General features: G+C 41.1%; 1 protein-coding gene across 1 annotated transcript in view; it reads right to left on the bottom strand.

Annotated features, from left to right (window-relative positions):
* The window catches only part of BMPR1B (bone morphogenetic protein receptor type 1B), a 260892-nt gene extending 240693 nt beyond the window's left edge, over nucleotides 1-20199 (bottom strand). Inside the window, exon 1 of the mRNA XM_074866783.1 lies at nucleotides 20162-20199. The gene's annotated coding sequence lies outside the window, so the exon portion shown is untranslated. The remainder of the gene's footprint in view (nucleotides 1-20161) is intronic.
* Nucleotides 20200-24797: the final 4598 nt, after the last annotated feature.

The following is a 24797-nucleotide window of genomic DNA, read 5'->3' as shown; positions in this document are numbered from 1 at the left end:
TCTACTCTTCAAGTGGAATAAGCTACCCAGGCATCCCCTCTGCTTCAGTAACACAGGAGGGAAAGGTTAGTAAAGCAGATCATGGGAGAATCCCCCACCATCATTGCCCAAAATGTCCAATGTTATCACAGTAGTCCATAACATCTTAATACTTTTTTTGGTAGAAGTACCAGCAAGGACTCAAGAGTTTATCAAATATGATTTGACACCATGATATCATGTAGTTCCACTGTAATTAGTCTATCTTTACCTACATTCACTTTAGTTGTGCTCAGAAGTTGTGCACAGTGGAGAGAACCTGGGCCCATGCACTTCACAAATTAGGCCCTACAGTTGAAAGTTGCAATGGGAAGCAAATGTATGGTGTGACAAGTCAGGTATTTAGAAGTCTAAAACTTCTGAGAAAACAAATAGATTGTCTAGCTGCAAGCAACTTATAATAAATTAACAGGAGAAAGTTTTTACATTGCTTAGAGTTGCCACCGTAAGTTTGTTCTCAGTAGCATCTAGCTTAGGAGCTCCTCTTACCTCAGCAAAGGGAAAGGTGTTCCTGACCCCAAGACATGCTCCTGATTACAACAGGAGAAGGAGAATACTGAATCAGACTGACCAGGGTGGGAAAAAGCAGGTACCGTAAAACCAGAACATGTTCTGCTGGGAAGCCTCACTACAGCCACCACCCATAGTCAGGGGTCACTGCCGCACCACATAACATTCAGTCCCATGCTGCTACCACTGGAATTTCAATAATGCGGACACACGTACACACAGACCAATTAACCTTGGTGGGGGGAAGGAAAGGCAAAAAGCAAGCACATCACACCAGAAATCATCTGATTTGACTCTGGACTAAGTGCACCAGCCATTGAAAATAGATCACATCTTCATTTTGCATTTCCTTGCCTTTGTCCACACTAGCCCACCAGCTGCCCGACTCATATTCCCTACCCTGCCGATGAGGAAACACGTACTGGTTTTGGCTGGGATAGAGTTAATTTCTTCATAGTAGCTCATATGGTGCTGTGTTTTGGATTTGTGATGAAAACACTGTTGATAACATAGAGATGTTTTTGTTATTGCTGAACAGTGCTTGCACAGCATCAAGGCCTTTTCTGCTTCTCACACCACCCCGCCAGCGAGTAGGCTGGGGGTGCACAAGAGGTTGGGAAGGGACACAGCTGGGACAGATGACCCCAACTGACCAAAGGGATGTCCCAGACCATATGACATCATGGTCAGCAATAAAAGCTGGGGGAAGAACGAGGAAGGGGGGACATTCGCACTTATGGTGTTGGTCTTCCCAAGTATCCGTTAGGTGTGATGAAGCCTTGCTTTCCTAGAGATGGCTGAACATCTGCTTGCTGAATTAATTCCTTGTTTTGCTTTGCTTGCCTGTGAAGCTTTTGCTTTACCTGTTAAACTATCTTTATCTCAATCCATGTTTTCTCACTTTTTCCCTTCTGTTCTCTCCCCCACCCTGCTGGGGGACAGTGAGTGACTGGCTGCATGGGGCTGAGCTGCCCACCGGGATTTGCCCACAACAAAATGTCACTAAAAACCTTCCCACTTAGTGCCTTGCTGCAGCTACATCTGCCAAGAAGCAATAGTAAGTGAAAGCACATGTGAAAAGTGACACTAGCTTTTCCTACCCTGGCTAACATACCTTAGCAAAACAAAGGCTAAGAGCCTATCAAGGGAGGGCCAGAAAGGCACAAATAGCAGAGAGGAAAAAACAGTATTTATGGTAAGGGCAATATCAAGCATTGTGTATGAACCAGTTGTGACGATGTTCAGGCTGGAAATGAAAAGAAAGGTCCTTGCAGCTCCACAGCGCAGCATCAGAAAACACCCTCCACATGGGAGAAACAGAAAACAGACATTCAGCCTTTAGGAGAAGAAACTTGCTACTTCTACAAAAGGAGTTGTGTAATAGATGAACAGACAGAGAACTGCAAAGTGACCCAGGATGTCTCTCTGGTCTGCTGCCAGAAAAGGCTGAAAGAGAAGCCCAGAGCACAGGGAGCTCCTCTAGGTAGCTTCTGGTTGATCAGTCTGCTCCTAATTAGGATTCCTCAAGAGAGGTGGAAGGAATTAATCTCAAAAGCTTATTTTGATGTTGGGGGTCCTAAACCCTACTAGAGTCACAGTTTAACCTCTGCATCTCAAATAATTCCTAAATAAGAACAAAAAAATAAATAAAAAGGAGTGGCACTCATACAGAGATCAAAGAAGTATTTAACTAAAAAAAGGTGTAATTTATCTCCCACATGTATTCATTACAAGCCCTAGCATTATTTTGATACCTCAAGTAAAAGGACCCTGAGTTTACAAATATTCATCGCTCTGTCTTAAAACACTTTCATATTAGGATAGGACAAATTGAACTTCTTCAGGAGGGTCCATTTCCCATCACTGACTACAGAGAAACATTAGAGAATGAAAGTTAAGTGAGATGAACCCCATTTACCAATACAATGACACAGAAAGAAGAAAATCAAATGGAGAGACACAGACACCATGTTCCCTGTCAGAGCGGGCCACTAAAAAACCTAGTAAGTAAGAAAGATAACAAACAAGGATTTTGCTGGAAGTTAAAATGTGACAGTCTACACTCCTAGCATAACTATTATACTTAGTAACCTCTATTCAAGTGAATTACACACTCAATTTATGTCTTTAAACTTCAGAGGAGTAATAATTCCCAAATTCATGGGTCAACCTTGTTAACTAATAAATCATAATAATAATAATTTTAAAAGCTTCTCTCTTCTGTAGTCCTTAAACACAACAACTTGACTTTCATTTTATCCAACTATTCTTCATCAGTGTTCTCAAGCCACCCTGGAAGCCGGTGGAGCTATGACTCACCCACGCCCTTGAGCTTGTGGCTGCTTTCACCTGGCTGCTCTGGTGTTGCGGGGGTTGCAATGCTGAGCAAGCTAAGGGCTCCCCAGGAATGTTACAGGCACAGCGTTAGCACCTACCAGTCTAGGGAGTGGGAGTTGAATTATTTTGTCTAGGGGTTTCTTGGTTTGCTTTGAAACACAACATTCTGCAAACAAAGACTTTCTTGGGCTTTGCAAACATAGACAGAGGGAAGGGGGTGGTAAGACAAGGTTTTTGGCTTGCCAAATGAAATTATAGTCTTATTAAAAAACAAGCAACCGACTAATGAGAGCCCAATGACATAATATAAACATCCTAGTTTCCTTCAGGAGATTAAAGGCAGTTCATAAATGAACTCTGAAAAATAGCAAAAAAGTCAAGATACACCTCTACCTCATGCACATTTAAAACCTAGTTTTAAACTTTTCCACTGCTGATTTTTTTTTTAATAGACAAAAATCCTTTAGAAAGGATCACAGAGAAAGGTCATATAAATATCAGTGCATGTTCTAAAGAAGTGAGCGAGCTGTGTTCAGGGCAACGTGGAACCACTCAAACCAGCACCAACATTTATCGAGTACTCTACTCATTTCTCCCTTTGATACTCGAGCGTTATTTTTTCTGTAAGTCGACATAAACTTTGAAGTTTCGCACAAGATCTTGAAAGAAATATAGAGTGTAACCAGCTGCTAAGTATGATTCTCTAGCTAGTGGTTTCCATGTATACTATATAGAAAGCATAAAACAGGTTGAGCAATGTAAACTGCCAACAATTAAACTCTTTCAAAATTTGTACTAGATAAAAGCATCTGTAGTCTCAACACATATACCCTCTAGTCTAGCACAATGATAAAAACCAGTGTCCAGTAGAACAGCTGGAGTTCACTGAAAGAGAACAAAGCTAGCATTTGAATATGATTTTCTCTGGATATGTTCAAGTTGTACGAAACACACTTTCACATCCACAATAAATCTGTTGTGACAGCTAGTCCATTAGATGATCCATCATTTTTGGAAGCTTTAGAAAATCAGAGGCAAGAGAACTGGATAAAAAAGGGTGTTGTCAAGGAGAAGGTAAACCCACAAGACAACATACATAAAACTACGCAACAACAAAACTGCTTTGCATATATGGGATGTGCTTAACATACAGCTATAACTAAAGGCTGTATCTTTTAACTCTTGTCTGCTGACCCTCCCAGGGAGTTTATAAGCACACGAAGCATACTTCTTGTTTGGCCAGTACCCACAGGTAGCCTGTGCACTTCTACCACCACTCAGGCTGGGAGAGCATCTCTGTCTGCACCCATTCTCAGCTACAGAAGGTTCTTTTGCCAAAATACTGCTTGCTTTCCAGAAACAGTCGGTGACATGGATACAGCACCTGATGATAAATTAAATGCACCTTCTGTTCTGTGAAATGGAGTAAAATCAGGTAATCTGTGTCAAGCTCAGAGTCATGTATTTAGCAGGTGTTAAACTACACACACAGGAAGGGACCACCTGAATCTACTCCTTGAAAAAACACCTTGCCCATGGAAAAATTGCAGAGGCACAAGACAGCAGATGAGGCCTTGCATGCATGCAGCAGCATTCACTTAAAGTGACCAGTCACAACTGCAACGTGGAAATACAGAGGGGGCAGGTATATAAACATACCACAATAAAAAATGGTTTGAATAGGTTACTGCATTCAAGGTGAATGTCTGATGAACGTAGCAGAAAAGCAATTTACCAAGATGAAGAAAATTGCTAATGGAATTGTTCTGGTTTACATATCTAACTTATTTCCTTGCTCTTTAGACTGTTTTTAAGCACTCATCCTGAGCCATCTCTTAAGGGAGAAAAGAGAGTAATTCAGTCAATATTGTACTTAAAGTCATGCATGAAAATTAATAGGATTAAGGTCCAAAGTAAATGTTATTTTCACAGCTAACAAACTACAAAACTGCAGTACAACCAGTGAAAATTAAAATTATTTTAAAACTGATGAGTGGAAACGGTGCTTTTACTAACTGTAATCCACAAACTGCTAGGGTTTTGCAGCTAAGGAAGGAAAAGTCAGTAGACTTAAATACAGCCAAGCTGAATTCCGTGGAGACGAGGTAAACGTTCCCCTAGGTGAGTTCTATCTGTACATAGCCTACACTGTTAAATACTGGAACACAGTCAGAAAGTCTGACAACCACTGAGCAGTACCCACCTAGCACCTGACACTACAGAAGCTAGAAAACTTGGAGAACTCAGAGGGTAAGAACAAAGAGATACTTCAGGGCTGAAGAAATGGATTTATAAGGGGAGATTAATAGTTGACTACATACAAGATTTAGTAAAAGATGAAATTAAGGTGTCAAAGCAATGTCTTCAAGCAGTCAAAACTACCTCACAAAAATAGTTTGAGCACGCAAAACCAGTAAATGCTATAGGGAACAGAAAAAGGGTCTGAAGGCAACTGATGTTCTTCAGAAACACAAGCTTGTCCCCCACAATTGTTCCTCATATTCTCAGTGAGGGCAAAGATGGAGGCGGGAGAGCTTACGATAATACCCCAGTACTACGTGATGCTTCTTTGGAATGGGGGACTTCTGGTGTCTCCACCTCTATTCGCAGAAGTGGATCTAGGACATAGCAGGAAAAAGTAGAAGAGGGAGCTAGTTTTCTGAAAACAATAGTGGGCATCTGTGGAATAATAAAATGGAGGCTTCTTTTCACCTGTTGGAAAGTGTTAGAAGAGGATGTGCTCCAAGAATTTCTGGGTCATAAACAGGAAAGGTCTCTATCTAGAATTATTCAGACTCTAAGTTTAGTTGTGTCTTAAAATGGGAAACTACACAGAGTACTTTACCCATAGCTATAGTAATTTGCACATACTAACAAAAAAACCCCAAAACTTTTTACATTGCTGCTTCCATTGTGACTCATTTCCACAGTTGATGATAGAAGAACTGGGAAGAGCTGACTGAGGGAAAATAAACAAGGCAAATGACACTGCACCCTCTCAAGGTCTGTAAAAATAACCAAGTGAGCTTGTGTAATTTCTGTATTTTCAGACTTTTTGGTCAAGTGGAATAGGACACTGGAAAATACACAATATGCACGTACCTGACAGTAGCAGAGTGAGGAATTTGATTATATCCATTAAGATGAAGTTAGACCTCCTTTCCATTAGCAGTTCTGAAGATTTCTGAATAGCTAAGGATGCTTGTTTCCCAGGAGTTTGAAGTGGTTTATTCATCATCATTTGAGTTTCTCAGTGTATTTTTTGGATAAAAACTTATTTTATAAGTCTGTTAAGAAACAATGACCTTCCAGTTTGTGATGTCATTTGCCTCTTTTGGCAGGGTCATTTTGAACTGAACAAATTCAGCTGTTGCTTTCATTTCAGACCTTTCATATCATATATTGCCATTCTTTCCTCGTAACTCATAAGCATAATGTCTGCAACTCCGTCACATCAAGCACCCCTTCCTCCTGTTGCTGAACACAAGGGCAACCTTCTAACTGATTGCTGCAGGGTCAGATTTAAGGACTAGACCTTAAATCTGAATAAACAAGTTTAGCCAAAGACCAGATAAACTGCAAGTTCTGTTAAATTTTCAGTGTGAAAAGTCTCAATTTGTCAGTCTCTCCCAGTGCTTGTCACCTTCAAGTCCAACTTCTCTGAGTGACAGTAAGATGGCAGCACTCCACAAGCTTAGCTGTAAGAACTCCAAAAGTCAAAATGAAATTCTGACAAGACAAAGAGACATTCCCATGTTTACACAGACACATCTGACAGGTAAGGTAAAAAGTTGTTTGGTAAAGTTCTCTAGATATTTTTAAGCAAACGATGTACACTCACTCCATATCATAGCCTGCTTTTTAAAAAGTTCTAGAAGTACAGTGCTTACAATCCTTACCTTTGTCACTTACCACCTCTGGTTCTTCCCTCTGGTAAGTATTGAGCCATACAACCCACATAAACTAAATCTAACAGAAGGGAATACCCCAAAGGCATAATAGCGTGAAATTCAGCACAGAGGAGAGAAAACCAAAGTTCTTCCATCACGAGTTCCACAATCATGTTGTCTGCTGTGAGCCTGCTAATGAGCAGTCCATTGTAACACCGGAAGAGGCAGAATTTTTGCCAGACAGGTTTATCCAATTTAGTTGAATCTTTCTCAAGATAGTCACAGAAGTAAAATGGACTGTAAAGTGCCAGTGATATTATTTCTACGTATACAATTATGGCAATTTTGATTGAATTTTTTTGTGAAATCTTATGCATGTATACTATTTTAAAGAGACACTTCACATATCAGCAGTATCCTGATGATAGCTACTAAGTACATTTCGGTGTAGCCCCTTGTTTTATTTTCATTAACAAAGGACCTACTGGAAATGTTCGTCAGGTACCTTATGGTGGTTACAGACATCTAATCCCATTTTGGATGACCTACATCAACTGACATGGTAAGCATCATGTTGGAGTAAAGTGTGGAAGGACAGAGATGCTACGCTTGAATTGCGCCTGCAGAATGATGCCCTAGACTTATCTGTAGGAATAGCTAAACTGCACATGGCAGTCGCTAGTCTACTACGTACAAATGATGCATTTACTAACTTGCCACTCACACCTTGTGACTATGAATTCTCAGTTCAGACTGGATCCCTCAACTTCCTTGGGAGGATCATAAATACATCAAGAGAGAGAACAAACAGATATTGTAACAAATGTCAGCTAGTCATTTGAACTGGGATCCTTTTGGGGATCTCCTGAACACTGATGCCTCTGGCCACAAAAATCAAGTTACCCCCAAAAAAATAACTTTAAGTTAAGCTGACTTATCCAGATCTGGTTACCTAGGCTTCAAAAAGACCAAGAAATACCAAGCTTTATTTGAAAAATCTGAGGAAAAAAATGGACATATTCAATGAGTAATAAACATATTAATCTTGTTAGTCAGTCAGCTGGCCCCAGCAGATGTTGACGACCACCTACAGAAAGCACACAATGGTTTCAAGAAGTACTATTTTGAGAGCAGACCTTCCTCAAAGAAATGTTATGACCAGATGTTTAAAAGAAATTTTAAATCTTTTCAGACATGAATTTGGAAAAAAAATCTCAATACTCAAGGCAGACAGGAATTTATTGAGAAACTCTCAAAGCAAAGAACTCAACATGATTTGTATTCTCACTAGTGTCAGACCTTATTTTCTGGACAATTATATCAGATGGACCCCTATGAAAAACAAACACTAACTTTAAAGATAAGGCCCATGGAAGCCATCTCCAGGATGGTTTATATATACTATAGGAACATTACTGATGGAATGCTATGGCTCAAAGAAAGAAGAAAGTTTACATGGGCACAGGTTTTGCAAATGCCAGCCCATCAGCAAAATGTAGTAGTCACAGAATCTGCATTTATTGGAAAAAAACCACCACAGTAAAAAGAGCTGAGATGCAGGTGAGGATCCAGCTCAAGCATCACTTTCAAAAGCAGATCAAAAGGAAGTGCAGATGCCTCAAAATCTTGATTAGAAAAGGAAAGTGACTGAGCTGAAGTCCACACGACTGTTCTCTGTGCCACAGGGGCTTGCCTCCGTTTCAAACTACCCGAAGACTGCTACAAATAAATGAGGCTTCTCTACACTTCTCATAAAGAAGCAGAACGTATTGTTTTGCATATAACTTTTTTGACCTCAAACAATGTGCACAAGTGAATGCCAGTGTTAGTTCTACCACGTCAAAAGAGAGAAAATAGATTCCAGCAAACTCATACTGTGCAAAGACTTGTTTTGAGCATGCACTGCATGAAACTGTCAAGTCAAGCAGGAATTTGGAGGCATTCCCCACAACAATAACCTATTAAGTCAGGACCAGTAAGGACAACTGATACCAATGGAAGTTTCACCACTGAGGTTACATATGCAATATGGTCACATCCTCACACCAACAAGACCGTTGTGGGCAGTAGTCTTGGGGAAAAGACCCCGTGCACATGAGCTGCCATGTACTCTGGTCAGAAACGTGATCTAGATGCTGATACATCCTGGACTCTGAGAATAAAGCAGAGGGGAACCATCACCCTGTAAGGATGGATAGATGCAGCACTAATGCCAAAAGGTTTCTTTGAACTTCTGAAATCCGTATCAGTAAGCATCAATGCATGCATAAGTGCATAGAAATAAGGAAGCCATGAAACTGTAAAAACAAGTGTGTACACAATCATTTCAACAAGAGCATGTGGAAGAAGAATATTCTTCTGTTGTTTCACATACACTCCTAATATCTTTTATGCACCTTACTGTATATCTGTCACGCGTTCACTGATGAACAGGATTGTATTATTTGTATATGGTACATTTAAGCAAAAATTAAAGTTGTATTTGTCCCTGTGTCAAGAACATTTCTTGATTAATGAATGTGTAAAAGAGCTGCTTTAAGCAAGCATTTATCATCTGATTGGAGAATATCATCACTATATGCCATGATTACTGCTGCTAAGCTAATACTCAACAAAAGTTTTCATAGGAACAAAGGAACATCTTCTAAACAATAAAAGCATATGAAAATTTTGACACTGGCTTATTTGACAAGCAGCGCAGCACTTGGCTGCTTTTGTTCAGGGAGGAATACTGTGGAGAGAGGGAACTGGGGGGATGACAAAAGAGGTTAGTGGCTGAAAGAGAACTGAAATAGTACAGGAAGAAGGGGAGCTAAAGTCACTTAAATGGAAATAAAATTTCCATTTGTTACAAAAATAGCAGAACAGCCTCCATCAATTCATTATTTCATTCATCAAATAGGCAGCCCATTTATTTTATTTTTCACTAGTGAATTAAAGATTTCTCATTTGCAACACCTTTTAAAAGTATTTTACAAGACTTACATTTGGTTTTATTATTTCTTTCAATTTAGATAATATAATTTCACTCTTGGAGTGCTAATGTAACAAACCACAGTAAAATATTTAACCCAGATACATAAACATTTCAAAAAAACAACTCATTTGAAAAAATATATTTTCCCTTTAAGAGTTTTATGAAAGAAACATCACAGACAAATTATTGTATTTAAATGTGGAGACGTCTCTTTTAAGAGTGCATGCAACAGCTGATATTTTAGCACACAACTTCTCTTAGCAAAACAAAACTATGTTTGCATCCCCCAAATTATATACATTCGTAGCAATAAAAACCTTTGACTTTATCCTGTCAGCTGTGGTGTATTTTTCCTGACAGAATTCAGATAACTAGAGAAGGAACAGTCTTTTAAAGGACATTAGTACCAGTTTTAATTGCAAAAACAGCTGTTTATCTCGTTACAAATCTAAATCTTGGCCTGCATAGATTAACAAAATGTAAAGAGTTCTCAAGAGCATAAACTGATCCTTGTTTTGCAGTTGAACAAACATTTAGCAGCTCTTCTGTTTCTGTAGGTAACCTGTTTTCCTGCTTTTTAAAAAAAAGGGAAGGGGGGAGGTGGCCAGACCTGCACTAATTATCCTCCTTGTCCAGCCATACATTATGTCAGAGCCATACTTTTACCCATGTCTGAGGACAATAAAGAAAATAAAAGGAGAGGCAAAGACATCCTAAGTTTACAGTCACGTACTGGGTTCCTTTGGAACTGGCTCACAGAATTTAAGAATATGTGTGAAAGGGTGGACTACATCAGCGCACTCAGAAAGTCTCCACCATCATCCTCACCTTCCTGTGCAATAGGCCATCTGCTGGAAAATGCCATACCCATAGCCAAAAGCTGTGTGTGGGCTGTAGGAAAAAAAAAAATGCAGCAAACCCCCAAGATTAATGACTTCACACATGCATCCCTTGTGCTGCGGCCCAGAGCTGGTTCCCCATCCCCCCCAAACCACACAAAACTGCCACCACCGCCACCATCATATGGTTTCCTTCCTCATTCAGCAAAGATTAGCACATAGATCTGTCCATGCGGTACGCTTGGCAGTGCCTCATGGTGGGATAAAAATCACCCTAATTACCCTCTCTCAGATACAGGCCCTTTCAAGAATACAGCCTGTGGTTCGACTCCTCACCTTATTATATACCTTAGGGAAAATACAGAAGGGATGATGAGATTCAGAAAAAGTTGTTCTCTGCAGAAAGTTTCTCATTCATTTATTGTTCATTTCTCACCACTCTCCTTATTTGATGTGCTTAGTCCATTCTTGCATCTAGCGAGAACAGGTAACCGGATCAATATCTGCTAGAAAGCCAAAAAAAAAAAAAAAAAAGAAGAATGAAAAGTCACCTGTAATTTAGATCTGTCTTTTCAGAGGAAACATATGCATCACCTGGGGTAGTTCAAAGGCCTTACAAGCCTGAATTAAAACTTGCAGCACAAGGAAAATAAGAAAGGTAATTATTTTATTTTTAAAGGTGCTGACTACTCATACTGCTCAATGAAGTTAACAAGCACCAGAGATGCATATGCATGTTTTGAAATCAAGACAACAAACTACCAAACCAGTAATGATCAGTCAGTGGTCACCCAAAAAGGACTATCTGGGTTTGCAACTGCTCCCTGGGACAGTAATGCCATTTAGAGGACAGATTTTTTTTTTTCCCCCCCCACTGGACTGATATTCCAATTTAAGCATCATTTTACTGTTTCAGCCTATAGTGGTTTAAGTGATATAATCTATGCAGATAAAAAAGATCCATGCTGTTCATTACATGATGCCTACCTTATAGGTGTGACACGTACACTTTAAAGTGCAGACTAAGTGAAAGGGTGAACACTGGAGCCTGGAATGAAAACAGGAATTGCTGTGCGCATCCTTCAAGGATTTTATTATAATCCTTTCCAATGTTCACTATGATCTCTAACCATTAATAGAACATATAGACAGCTGCCGCCTGAAGTAACCTGTCCCTTCTGTCCTTGGCCAATGTGAGAAGCAAGAAGCGGTAAGAGTCCTGACCTTCCCCTGCAAACTTTCTTGTGGCTTCTCTCCCCAGGGTTGGGCTGACAGCACTCTCCTTCGGCCATACCTTCAGACAACTCACAGGATTTGTTTCAGGGTTCTGAAGCTACATTTGTTCATTCCAGTCCAGAGGGGATCTGAGCACCTAGCACCAGTGTACCTACTCAGAACATGTTAAGCTCTGCATGTTACACCATTACTATCAGTTAGCCTATTCACAAGACCAAAACTAAATGTCGTAACTTTGCAGGACCTCTGTTGGTATTGCTGTGTTTGGATCTTCTCTGCCCTACCTCATGGGTACAGCCCTCCACTATTTTCAATGAAAAAACAGTATTCTTTAGGATATTAGTTGCACACCAGAAAAAAAAAAAAAGTATCATTTAAGAGTATTGCTTATTCTGGAGTCACAGGGAAAATAAATTAATTTCTGAGAAAGATAGCATCTTCAACTGTTCATTTCTGCACTAGCCAGCTAAGCCCAGCCACACTTCTCAGGAGGATTGAGTCACTCTTTGCTTGAGGACAGCGAGTGACATTCTCTCACACCACAGCTGGAGAAGAGACAAAACAAGGCAGGTGCCTTTACACTGATGCAGACGAGGCTCATTCCCACCACCTTCTGAGAGTGCTGAGGACCCTACCTTCCAGCAAGAAGGATAAAAAGAAGAGCTAGGCACAGCAGCTCCTCAAATGCTCCAACAACTCCCAAAGCAACTGCCCATTTAGGACCTTAATTTTATGGCAAAGCAATTCTAAAAAATTAACTCAGCCTTCAAGTCATTAATTTATCCCTAACAGCACTGCTTTTAGTCAATCAGACTATTTACAGTTTATTTTTCACCTTAAGCCAAGTCCAGTATTTGACTAACATAAAAAACATTTTAAAAGGCATTTCAATACATGTAAGACAACTCCTGCCTGTACGCAAAGGTCCCAGCAACTTCTAAAAAGATTTAGCATCAACGATTAAACCCATAAGAATATATCCATTTACAGAAGTAGAGTCACACAGTTTTAGTTTTTATTAAATTTGCAGAAAGAGAAAAGAAATGCCAAGAATGGTTTATAGAAACAGCTGAAATACTACTAAGAAAAGAAATTACACTGGGATTAATAATTTCAAATATATGTGCAGCATTTGAGAGCAGAAGGGCAGTATAAAAATAGATCAAACCCTTTTGACAGGCTCTCATTTCTTCACACCATTCCAAGTCACGTTGCCTGAACTGGCAAGGTGAATCAGAAAAATTTAGTTCTGCACAAAGTATGAAATCTACTCTTTAGCAGTAAGCTAGCAAAACATTTATGCACAAATCAAGCTCCAAGTTAAGTAAATCCAGTGGTATTATGCACACAAAGTCAAACAACTCAAGATTTAAGCCTCAAAAAATAAGAATAAAGTTTACAACCAAGAGGATTAGAAACTATTCTTTGTGTTGCTTTGGTTTTGTGGTTGTTTGGTGGTTTTTTTTTTTAATTAAAGCACTAATTCTTAAATAACCAATAACTTCCACGAAGCCTTAAAAACAGCAAGTCATAAGAAAATTCCATGAGTTCGAAACATTCAGATTCATTCAGATCACATCAGTTCTTGTCAGGAGAGCAAATTTCATTCAAAATGAAACAGTCCTCGGAAATTCCATAATTCAGTTACAGGGAGGCTTGATTACTCCCTGTCAATGGATATCTTAGTAAAAAAGTTAATAAAGGTTATCTTTATTTTCTTTCATTTTTAATTGGAGTAAACTATTGATTTCTGTAGGTCCTCAATCAGCAGCATCCCTATCACACTGAACAGCCTAACAATGCTGCATAATCCCCATTGTAAACATCTGGGGGTGAGGGTATTAGTTCTGACTTGCTTGCGGAAGAAGCACAAGGGAAACAGACAAGCCTAAACTGTTGTGATATGCAGTTTATCACAGAAAAATTAATTAGATTCAAGTTAAAAGCATAGTCCTCTTCCTCTTCAAAAACACAAATATGGATTGGCCTGCTGCTCCAATGGCTGTTGGAAAAAAAAAACAACAAAATGTGTTCCTTCCATAAAATACAAATATGCATCTATGTGATGCCATTGCTGTTCACGTTCCGCTGGCAAGCATAACTCACGTGCTCTGCATAAACAGAGTTAACCCCAAGGTAACCCCCTGAAGTTTACCATACATTTCCAACTAATACCAAAATTCTAGAGGAAAATGGTTTTGCTCTTTAGCTATAGTAAAGCAATTATATCTGTGCCAAGGCAAACTTGAAGAAGGAGATTAATACTTGTGGGAAGAATGCTTCCTGCTGCAAGAAGCTCATTTCATATGACAGTGATGGGTGTCCCCTGAAAACCACCAAGCTAGGCAGACTGTACTTTGAACATAGAAATCACACTGGCAGTCTTAAGACAAAACACTTCTTACCACCTCCCAAACAGAAATATGCTAGTATTTTAAACTCTAAACACAACACAGATTCAAAGATTCACATTCATTATAGTTGCAAGGTGCTGAAGATAGTAGCCCTGAATGCCTCCCTATGAATGCTTGTGATAAAGGAAGAAGACACTACACATTAATATTCTTAAAGATGAAAGCATAACACAGCCTTCTTAGTAACTGAAGTCTCATTCTGACCATCAACAGCAGCAGCTTGGACTTGACCTCATTCTTGACCCAGGGTCTCAAAACACTATAAGGGGTACTTGTGTCTGCACCCCACTGTACAGAAACTGAGACACAGAGATGTTACGGACCAATCCTATGGCATCTCCTTGAAGCCACAGAACCCTGCTTGGCTCGAAGGGTTTCTCCCCTTCGGTTCTCTAGCAGGACAAGACCCTACAAGACTTGCCTATGAATAAAAGAAGTCTATGATGGTTGCACACACTTAATTGTATTTCCGCAGGCTACAAAAGTCTTGCTATATTCATTTTAACAAAAACTACCGGATAGTTATGCCTGAAGAGAAATTCCCTGTTAGGAAAAAAAGCTGTTCATCCAACTTCAGTAGCAAATGCAAATAGCTAATTAACCTTATCTCCATTACACTATTCTGACTTTGCACTACATCTGGCACAGAAGCAAGAATATTTTTGCCTTGTCCAAATCTTCTCACGTATGTTCAGAGCCTACAATCAACAGGCTCTGAAGCAAATCTGACTAGCAAAGATTTAGCCTGTACATACACCTACACCATCTGCACTCTAGTCTATATGCACACTTGTGGACGTCATTTCATCATCACTTCTAATGGAGAAGAGAGAAATTGGCAGACACATGCAGAAAATTGTATTTAACTCTCTAGTTACAAATAAAACTGTATCTGTGTACTTGAGAGATAAAAACAAACTAGCCAAACCCTGTTCATATACATAGTATCAATCCGAGGCAAATAAATCTATTATTTCACTCACCATGGGTTTTTTTTCCCCTAAAATAAACATGTGCACAAAATACGTGCTTCAGCATTTCACTTTTTCATAGTCTGTTTTAATTACAACTACTTTTCTTTGGCCAAAAATGGTAAGGATAAAGGAAAGCAAGTTGGACAAAAGGTCAGATTATACTGAAATGGAAATATTTATCAGAACAGCTATTTCTGCTAAGGAAGATAATCACAAAGGTAATATCTCATTTGATCCTTAATTGACCTGGGTGTTTTTAATTAGGAAAGGGGCAGAATTAACCTAGAGCTAATTATGGTCTTGATTCTACAAACCTGCAAGTGCATAGTTGTATTCACATAAGTATTCCTCAGTGAAGTTATGCATGAGCAAATACGTTTATAGCTTCAGGGAATAAGTCTTGAATAACTTAAACTTCTAAAAACTTTTAAGTGGCTGCTTTATAAATATTTTGTATGTACAACCTATTTTGTATTTTAGGCTTTACATGTGAAATATTTCTGAACCCCAAACAATATTTGCTTTTGTTTCAGAAAAACAGCAATAGTTATGTTTGGGTTAGGAAATAAGTGGTAGTTTTAAAGAATGAACATTTGAAATACATGCCTTTATTCATCCTGGTCTGTGAAACTACAGTCTTTGGCTTAATGACATCAAAGCGTAGAGGTTCATGGCAATATATTTTGACTTTAGCACTGAATTAATTTTCAATGCGTAACACCATCAGTTTCGGGGAAAGAAACTTCCCAAGACCTGTATACACGCAGATCCCTGCATACTACAGTTCACTCACTGCTGGAAAAACTTTCTGGAACGTGTAAAGGGGGAACCTACGCTCACCGATGCTCTCCCCACACTCACATCACCACCCCAGTCTCTTCATTTTTTGTATCCATTTCCTCAAACTCTGCAAAGTCTGTGGACCTGTATCTGCAGTCCTGCAAGCCGCCACAGATGAGTCCAAATAACAATTATATAGAGCTCAAAACTGTAATCATGACTTCCATGCAAATGCCCTCCCAGCAGGCCATTGCACCACCAGTTGAGGACTTGCTTTAGATCCAGACTCAAACAGAAAAATAACTCCTTCAGCCTACTTTCCCAAGGAAATGTTTAGACTTGCTTATCTGCAGATAAACACATCTGCCAGACCCTCTCTAGTAAGTTTTGAGCCTATTGGCCAATTATAACCAAATTTAACATAGGTTTGGAGGCCTAAAAGATATTCACTCCGATAAGTGGCAGAAAAGCAGGCAGCTGGGCTGAGAATACAGCCCCTGTTAGCGACCCCGTGAAGACAAAGGCTGGAGCAGGGACAGACCACTCGGCTAGTGGCGACTCCAGCCCTGAGATGCAATGCCTAAGAAAAGAGGTTCCTTTGGGTTTTGCTTCTTATCAAAATCCTGAAACATATTCTGCATAGGAGAGCAATTAAAATGTAATGCCTTTATACTAGAGCCACGCAGATACACGCACCTCTGTGTGTGCGCTGTGTAAGCACTCGCACCTGGGTGTGCGCACACAGCGCGGCGTGAACTGATCATAAAGAATAATTGATCACATAGGAATTTCTTTACAGCTTGATGAGGTGTTGACATTTTAAGCAGAGAAAAGTAAACTCAGTAATGTAATGCATGAAAAAACATGGTATAAAGCAATCAAACACTACTTTATAAAGTATTTTACTTACCTCAAAATAATTTCCTTACTACAAAACAGTCCAGACCTTATAGAAGCTGTAATAGATAAATCTTTCCCCCTTTTATGCACTCAAAAGAACAACATTGTTTATGTAAAGCATGATACAATTCATAAATATCATCAATATGTTACAAATTGTAGACTTTTTGAAAACCTTATCATATAACTCTTGTTACATTTTTGCTACCTCAACCAGGTACTAAACAGCAAGAGGAAAGTGCTTGTCAGAAACAAGGCAGGTCTGAAATGTGCACAAGTGAAGAAACCAGTTTGACACATGCGAACTTTAGACCAAACTGCAGTGTTTTCTAATCAGTTTCCTCCAAATTTTGCCCATCAATGGCAACATTTTCAGTTTGTTTGAGAGAATTTAAAAATAGGAGCTCATGTCTTCTGAAAAGGAACAGAAATCCAAATGGTAATAAGCCTAAGATATATTTTCTAGTTTGTTTTACAGGGTACCACCAATAGATCTAATAAATTTGTTTCTGTTCAATATTTGTGGTTATTTACAGCATAATGATCTTGATCATTTTGGCACATACGAGTCAAATACCTATATGCCTATAAATCTTCACCAACTTCTTAAGTAATGACAACAAAGATAACCATGTAGCTTTATATATTATTCTATGCTTGCAACTACCCTAGGGTCAGTAGAAAATACCTGCCACAAGTTTTTAGAGACTTTTCTGGCTTCTCCCATATTCTATCTGACAAGGCTGTAAACTACTTGCAATGGCCATTGTTTGGAGCAGCATTTATGCTGGACCCAGAGACACCCCTTCACTCCTCACAGCGCACTGCATCAGGTATTGCGTTCTTAAGACAAAGCAAAGCAATCCCCTCCCCACAGGATTTACAGTCTAGGTAAGTGCTTCGTAGTCAACAGCAAGCAATCAGTGCCTAAGAAACAGAGCAGCTCATAAACATTCATCTAAAAAAAAGTTAATCTTATTTCTTGGGACTAGTAACACATCATTTCCCACCTGAGCATCAGACTTCCTCTCATTGTTTCCTTGCACCTGGCAACAGATATTATGTCTTACGTATTGAAGCTTTTGTTTTCTAGGAAACAATACACAGAGAAGAATGACAGAAACAGACAAGAAAGACGAGACGCTGGGAACAGGCTTTGTGAATCTGTCAGTTTACATCATTACCAACCAAAGCTCTTTAAAAGAGACTTTCAAGACCTGAGGGCTTGATTCTGCAAAGCGATCAGTGCTCTGGCCTCACTGCAGCAAAGACCCCAACACATGCATCACTTTAATTACACAAGTGCATCAATTAAAATGGACCCACTCATATCCTTAAAATTAAGGATGTACTTAAGTGCTAACTTGAAGCCAGAGCATTCAGTATACTGACCCATAGGAAGGACTGTAGGTCAGGGATGCACACACACACACACAACTATAGATAAGTACAGATACAACTACCCCAAAGGCTTGAGATTTTTTGTCCTGATTGTACAAGTGTCAATCAAGAGCAGCTCAGCTGAAGCCAAGCAGGGTATTAGGTTGTGGGAAGACAGTCAAGGCCCTTAGGTTGTATTTACTGTGACGGACTCCTTATTTTGAAATAACTGCAAAACTGTTTCATAACAGGGCAACATTTCAACACATGAACCAGAGAATCTACTTACAGGCAGATTATGAATTTAACATATCACTCTAATAGTAAAATGCTGCTTTGTTTTTTTGGTTGCTCTTGAAAACCTCTGAAAGAAATCCACTCCCTGCGCATGCAGTCGTTGCCAGGAAAAGAAATCAGGAGTAACCGGTGCCGTAAGATCCTCACTAGTTGTCAGAGAGAGACAGTTTTGTCCTCTATAGGCAATCACATGGTAGCCACCCTGTCAAATTAACATACACCGCCTCCATGAGTTATTCCCAGAGACTGAAGCTTTTAACAACCTAACTTTAACGTGCCTGTCATTCAAAATGATCCATTCTCAGAAAATAACGATGGCTGTACTCGTTTCCCTTCTCTTAAGGTAAACTTTAAATGAAGCAGAAGACTACATTTCAGCCTGGAAAAGAGACAACAGGGGAAATGCTCGCTGGGAGTTTATAAAAGCGTGAATGGGACATAGAGGAACAAGAACTGATTTTGCAATATCTTTATGCAAGACATAGATGCTATCAAACAAAGGTTCAAAATAAAAGGGTATGGTGTTTGACACCAAAGTTAAAGCTAAGAAATTCCTTGCCACGGCATCTTGCAGATGCTAAAAGTTTACACGGGGTCATGGGGCAATCAGAGCAGTTCATGGAAGGGAAAAATCAGTGAGGGCTAGCAGACACCAGCTCTCACTTCAGAGGCATCCAAGCTGGAAACGACTACATGCTGACAGCCTGCTGGAGAATTATCCTTACACACCTGCCTTAATTTTAAACACACACACCCTCCCCGGCACCGCTTTTTGCACTGTCAGACCCGGGATGCTAGACACACCTTCTGGTTTTATCCACAAGAGCCTCCTAAACAGGGACGCTGCCTGTAATTTACATTCATCAGGTTCTTAAATTGAGTAGCCAAACGCTACGTTTCTGAACAGCGTCACCGAAAACATCGAGTGCTATCATCTGACTGGTAAATCAGAGCTCACGTCAGTCCATCACAAGCGACAAAGCCCATCAGTTACCAACACCCTACCACCGTGCGAGGGATTGCTGCTTCCCAAAGATTCGGAGTCCTCCACCACCTTCAGTTCCAAAACAAGACCTACCTTGACAAACTGGCATTTTGATTTAAAAGCACGTTTCGGGTAGCACTAAAGATTAACCACCAGCTTCTGGCTTCGTGCAAGTAAGGGGATGGCACCAAGGCGCAGCCTGTGGTCAAGGAGAGGCGCGCCAGCCGCCCCCCACCAGCCGACCCGCCGGGGCGAGCAACGCGCTCGGCCGCGGCTCCAAGTGCGGAACAGCCCAAGGCAAACGCTCGGCACCGCGCCTGGGGCGGCAGGGGAAGCCAGCCCACCGCCGAGCCCCCCGCCGGGGCAAGCGGAGCCCCGGGGCTGGACTGGAAGACGGCAATGAGCTTTCGGGGCGCTCCCCTCGCTCCGGCGGCCACGAAGCCGGGGCCACTCGAGGCTGCCCCGGGGTCACGCCGGCGGGGCGAGGCGCTCGCAGGCCGCTGCCCGGGCACGGCAGCTCCCCGGGACCCCCCCCCTCCGCCCCAGGCAGCCCCGGCCGCGCAGGTGCCCCGCCGCAGCATCCCCGCTCCCCGCCCTCCTTACCGGCCGCGGAGGCTGGCGGGCGCCGCGGGGCTGCCCTCTCCCGAGGCTGCCGCCCGCACACACCCCCTTCCCGCCCGGCTCGCAGCCTCTACACTTAGGTTTGGGTTTTCTTTTTTTCCCCTCCTCTCGCCCTCTCCAGCTCCCACTAGTGATCGCACACCCGGCCAGCCAGCGGAGGATTAGCCGCCGCCGCCGCCGCCGCCGCCTCCTCCTCCTCCTCCTCCTCCTCCTCCTCCTCCTCCTCCCGCCCCCCCGCGGGCGGCCGGCGCGGAGCTGCCGCCTCCCCGGCCCCCCCCACGCCACTCGGGGGGACCCTCGGTCACCCACGGGGGCCTGCCGAGCCCCGGAGACGGGGCTTAACGGGCCGGTTACCCACAGCCATTAACCACCAGCCAAGTGACCGGCTGCCGCACTTGGCTGCCGAGACGGGGCGATTTAAGAGAAGCGATTTACTGCCGGGATTAAATTAACGACTGAGATAAAACGGACAGCGTGGGAACGGCCGATTGGAAGATGAGTCGCCGATACATCGCACAGCGCTTATAGCATCAGCCATACTTTATTGGGAAGCGCGGGCTGCAGCACGGCCCCAGCGTCGGTACTCCTGCTGTAACTAGTGCTACATCCCACAGGCCCTACCGGGCTACCCCACACTCAAGCCCAGGTTTCTCAATCTCAGCATTATCTTATTACTGCCTCCCTCTTTTCTATGATTGATTAAAGAAAATAACAGATCAGCGGTTCAGGTTATCATATTAGAAGTCTGTGACCACAATTTAGTCCATTATAACACATGTTAAAATTTGTGACTTCTGAGAAAAAGGTGAATTTAAAATGGGAATATTTGAGGTGTGACGACATTAGCATTTTAATATGCATCAGGAGTGCACTTTGAAGCAGTTGTGCAACAGCCTTGGTGCACAGACCACGAGCAGTAAGCCAGAAAATGCATCCTGGGAGTGCACCGAACACGCTTTGGGGCCAACAGGCACCCCATGCACAAGGTGAGGCTGCAGCCAGTTCAAACGTGTTGGCCTGAGCACCAGGTCCCTCAGCACAGCTGTTTCAGATGGCAAATCTACTGGGCCACGCTCGCTGGTGGTGCAGGTACACATTACCTTAACCTCATATAATTTCAATTTCTCACACTCAAGAGGAGTTAATACCCCCCCTCACTTTCCAAGGGGGTTGATAGCATTACATTCATGTAACACAGAAGCTAGTCTATCCCCCTTTGACTCGGAACATTCAATTTGCAGAATATTGCATCAATATTTTGGAGCTGCTACATGGAGAAGAGAGGAAACCAGCTCCAAAGGAGGAGAGCTTCTTCCACTGCATCTCTCTCTGTTCTTAGGCCCAAACCTATACTCTCTCCACCACTGTAGGCATTGGGGTTTTTTTCACTTTACACGTGCCTCAGTCTACACTACTAGAGGCAGAAGTGGAGAAAGACTGATTACTAGCCAAGGCAAATTCAGAAATGCTGAAAAAAACAGGAGAAAACTTGTTCCAGCAAGATTTCTGGACTGCTATTTTGTGAAATCTGTGTAAGCAAGTCATCCTTGTGTATTTCATGCTCCACACTTTTTTTGGCCTGTATCCTAGCCACAACTCATTATAACACAGGTATATTATCTATTGTGAGCCTAAGGTTTCCCTCTCAGCAGAGATATTTCACTTTTTGTTTTCCCTCTTCTGTTTGCCTCCTGCAGACAAACAAGAGAAGACTGAGACAAATAGAAGTACTGGCTCTTCTAGAAAACAGCTGAATAACTACACCATGCTGCACTGGCAAGAGAAACCTAGAAAACAGAAAACTTGGGGGAAAAAAAACCCCACCCTCAGGAAGTAATAAAGAGGGGGATGAAAAGGAAGAGAAGACATAAAAATAAAGGAAACAAAAGGAAGGTGTAACAGAATTTAAAAGTGCCATAAAGTGAAACAGTTGGTAAAGAGAAAAGAGGCGTTATGAACACCTTTGCTTCACACTGCTGAACTAAGAGATTGAAAAGCATGGTTGCCTTTGAAGCACAAAATTAATTAAATAACTACCAAGTATGTGAGAATCAAGGATTTGTGCTATAGCGCTCCAATGCCAGCACACAGTCCAAAAGGGGCAAGTATGTTTATGAAAACATACGGGAAATCTTCAAAACTGCATGCTCTTCCAAGCTGCTAGGCAGTCCTGGACTGAGCCCTAAGGAAGGCATGACAGTTTCCCTCTTCTCTCCACAACCTCCAGCTAGTCTAACTGGATCACTTCAGCCACCATTCTTTAACTCCTAATTATATCAGACCTGATTATAACAACACTTGAATGAAATGCTCAAAATACTGAGCGTCCAGTGACAATACCAAAAAGGAGATGTAGTATTTCCGAACAGGACACTGTTTGAGGTTGTTGGGTAATTGTCTAAATCTTCTATCATTGCTAAGGTAAACAGAGGAAACCACAAAAATGTTTGAGCCTCCTGGCAAAGTTTTCTGTGTGCTTTCACCTTCCTGACCTCAAAGTGTTGAGCATGGCACTACACAATTCCTTCAGATACTACTGTTGTCAATGAAGGAGAATCTCTCCCCGCTCCCCCCCACCCCCCCCCCGCAAATAAACCATCTGGTGGAAAAACAAATATTGTGTGATCTCTTCACCTTTTGTCTATGTTTAGAAAAGACAACATAATCCTCTCTATTCTAGAAGTGAATGCTCTCTCTCTTTCCAAAACACGAGTAGTCTCTGTCTTGTGAAGAACTCCGTGGCCCTGTGCTTTATGCATTGCTTGTCCTCAGTAAACAACTTCACCATGTCTGTTTGTCATTTGGTCACCCTATGCATTTCACAAAGGAAAAACACACACATGCAAACAATTTATTCCCATTTTCCTAACTGTTGATCAGACATTATGATTTTCCTACCGTACCAAAGTTGCAGGTCTCAGTAATGCAGCAAGCAATGGTGTTATCATGCTAGGTTAAATAGTATTTGTTCTTTACTGTACAGGCAGGATAATACAATATTTCATGGCTTTCTTACAGTTCTAGAACACAATTACATCTCATCTTCAAAACTCAATACCAAACTTCCTTTGTCTTTGTTTACTCACAGATTACAGATGATGGTTCTCTACCATCTGTTTGCTGGAGTATAGTGTCTGTAGTGCAGTGCTGTGATTTTCAAATCAGCCCTTAAACTGTGATAAACAGAATTTCAAAAAGCTCCATCAGCCAGCTAGAAAATTACTTAGGAAAGAGATAATTGCCACATACACTTTGTGAAAAACGCTTTTGTTTATCAAGTATACTGATCACCTACTGAATGTCTCTTGTAGTATGCTTACAAAAAAACCCAAACAAGTAAAATACATTTTAATGGGCAAGAGTTGATCCAAATGTTATCCACAGACTCAAGTTATGCTTATTTATATGTAGCACAGTCTTATTTCGTATGTGCTGAGCAAACTCTACAAGCTTAGGATCAAATGTACTTCTTGTTACCTTCCTCTGCCATAGGATGCATATGTACATCTATGTGTTTGAGTGTGTATTACAATGGGAGTAAAACACTGACAAGCCCATCTCGATGAAAGGAGAGGAACAAGAAGAAAGGGTACATGCTTCCCATGTGAAATGGTAATTGCGAGAGGGACAGAGAATTGGAAAGAACATAAAAGGCACTATATTTGAACAAAATTATTTAAGACAGCCATTCCCAAACTGAGATCCAGGGACTAACTCCCTCCTGGGGAGAGCAGCTGGCTGCCTGCCTCAGCATCTTTAACCAGCAAGAGGAGCCAGCAGTCAGCCATAACATCCTCCGCAAGTTTCAATGTGCCAGAGTCCTCTCTTTATGAATTTCTGGCATTCGCAATCCTTATTGATTTAAATGGGGCTTGAAAGCCATCAGAACTGAACACTAGACATCTTTACTAAATAAGAAAGTTTACAGTGCAGAAGTCTTTAGAGGACATTTAAAAGAATAAAAACAAATGACTGTCCCTAGGACAATAGCAGTGGGGAAGAATGCCCTCTGATTAAAAATAAACCTGTTGCCTGTAATGTTTTTAACTTCGGTTCTTAAAGTGCACTCAAAACATCCTGGATTTAGGGTACATCCCAAAGCACCCGTGTACACTTTGCTGATAGCAGCAGTGCACCCGAGTCCAGTGAATAGATTTGCACAAAGAGCTCTTCATTTGCCTAAGGCTTCCACGGACTGCAACTTCAGGCTCCACTTTCTTGTGGATTTTGTTATTGTTTTTCCAACCTTCAGCAGTATTTTATAGCTTCTGCCCTCTGAACCACTAACTATTTTTACAATATGGATTAACCCCTTTTCTAGTTTAAAGAAACAGCTGAGATAGCAGACTTGAACAATTTCATATTCTGAACTCTAATTAGTTTAATGTAATGTTATTTGTTCAGGAGTGTTGGTCCTTTACTCAAATTTCAGTATAATCCCAACATAATCCCTGATTTTTGTGTTTCCCTTTTACATCTCGCACTTCTCTGAAATACTTTTACATGTTTTGACCTTCTAAACACTATGTGCCTTTTTTTGTGCTCAGTATTTTCTTTGATCACTTCTTTGAAACTTATTCAAACAGGTGCTATTTTAATTAAAAGCAAGTCTGTCAGC

This window comes from Strix uralensis, chromosome 4 (genome assembly GCF_047716275.1).
Source record: "Strix uralensis isolate ZFMK-TIS-50842 chromosome 4, bStrUra1, whole genome shotgun sequence".
In the NCBI taxonomy this organism is placed as follows: Eukaryota; Metazoa; Chordata; class Aves; order Strigiformes; family Strigidae; genus Strix; species Strix uralensis.
This window is presented reverse-complemented; position numbering and strand designations above follow the sequence as displayed.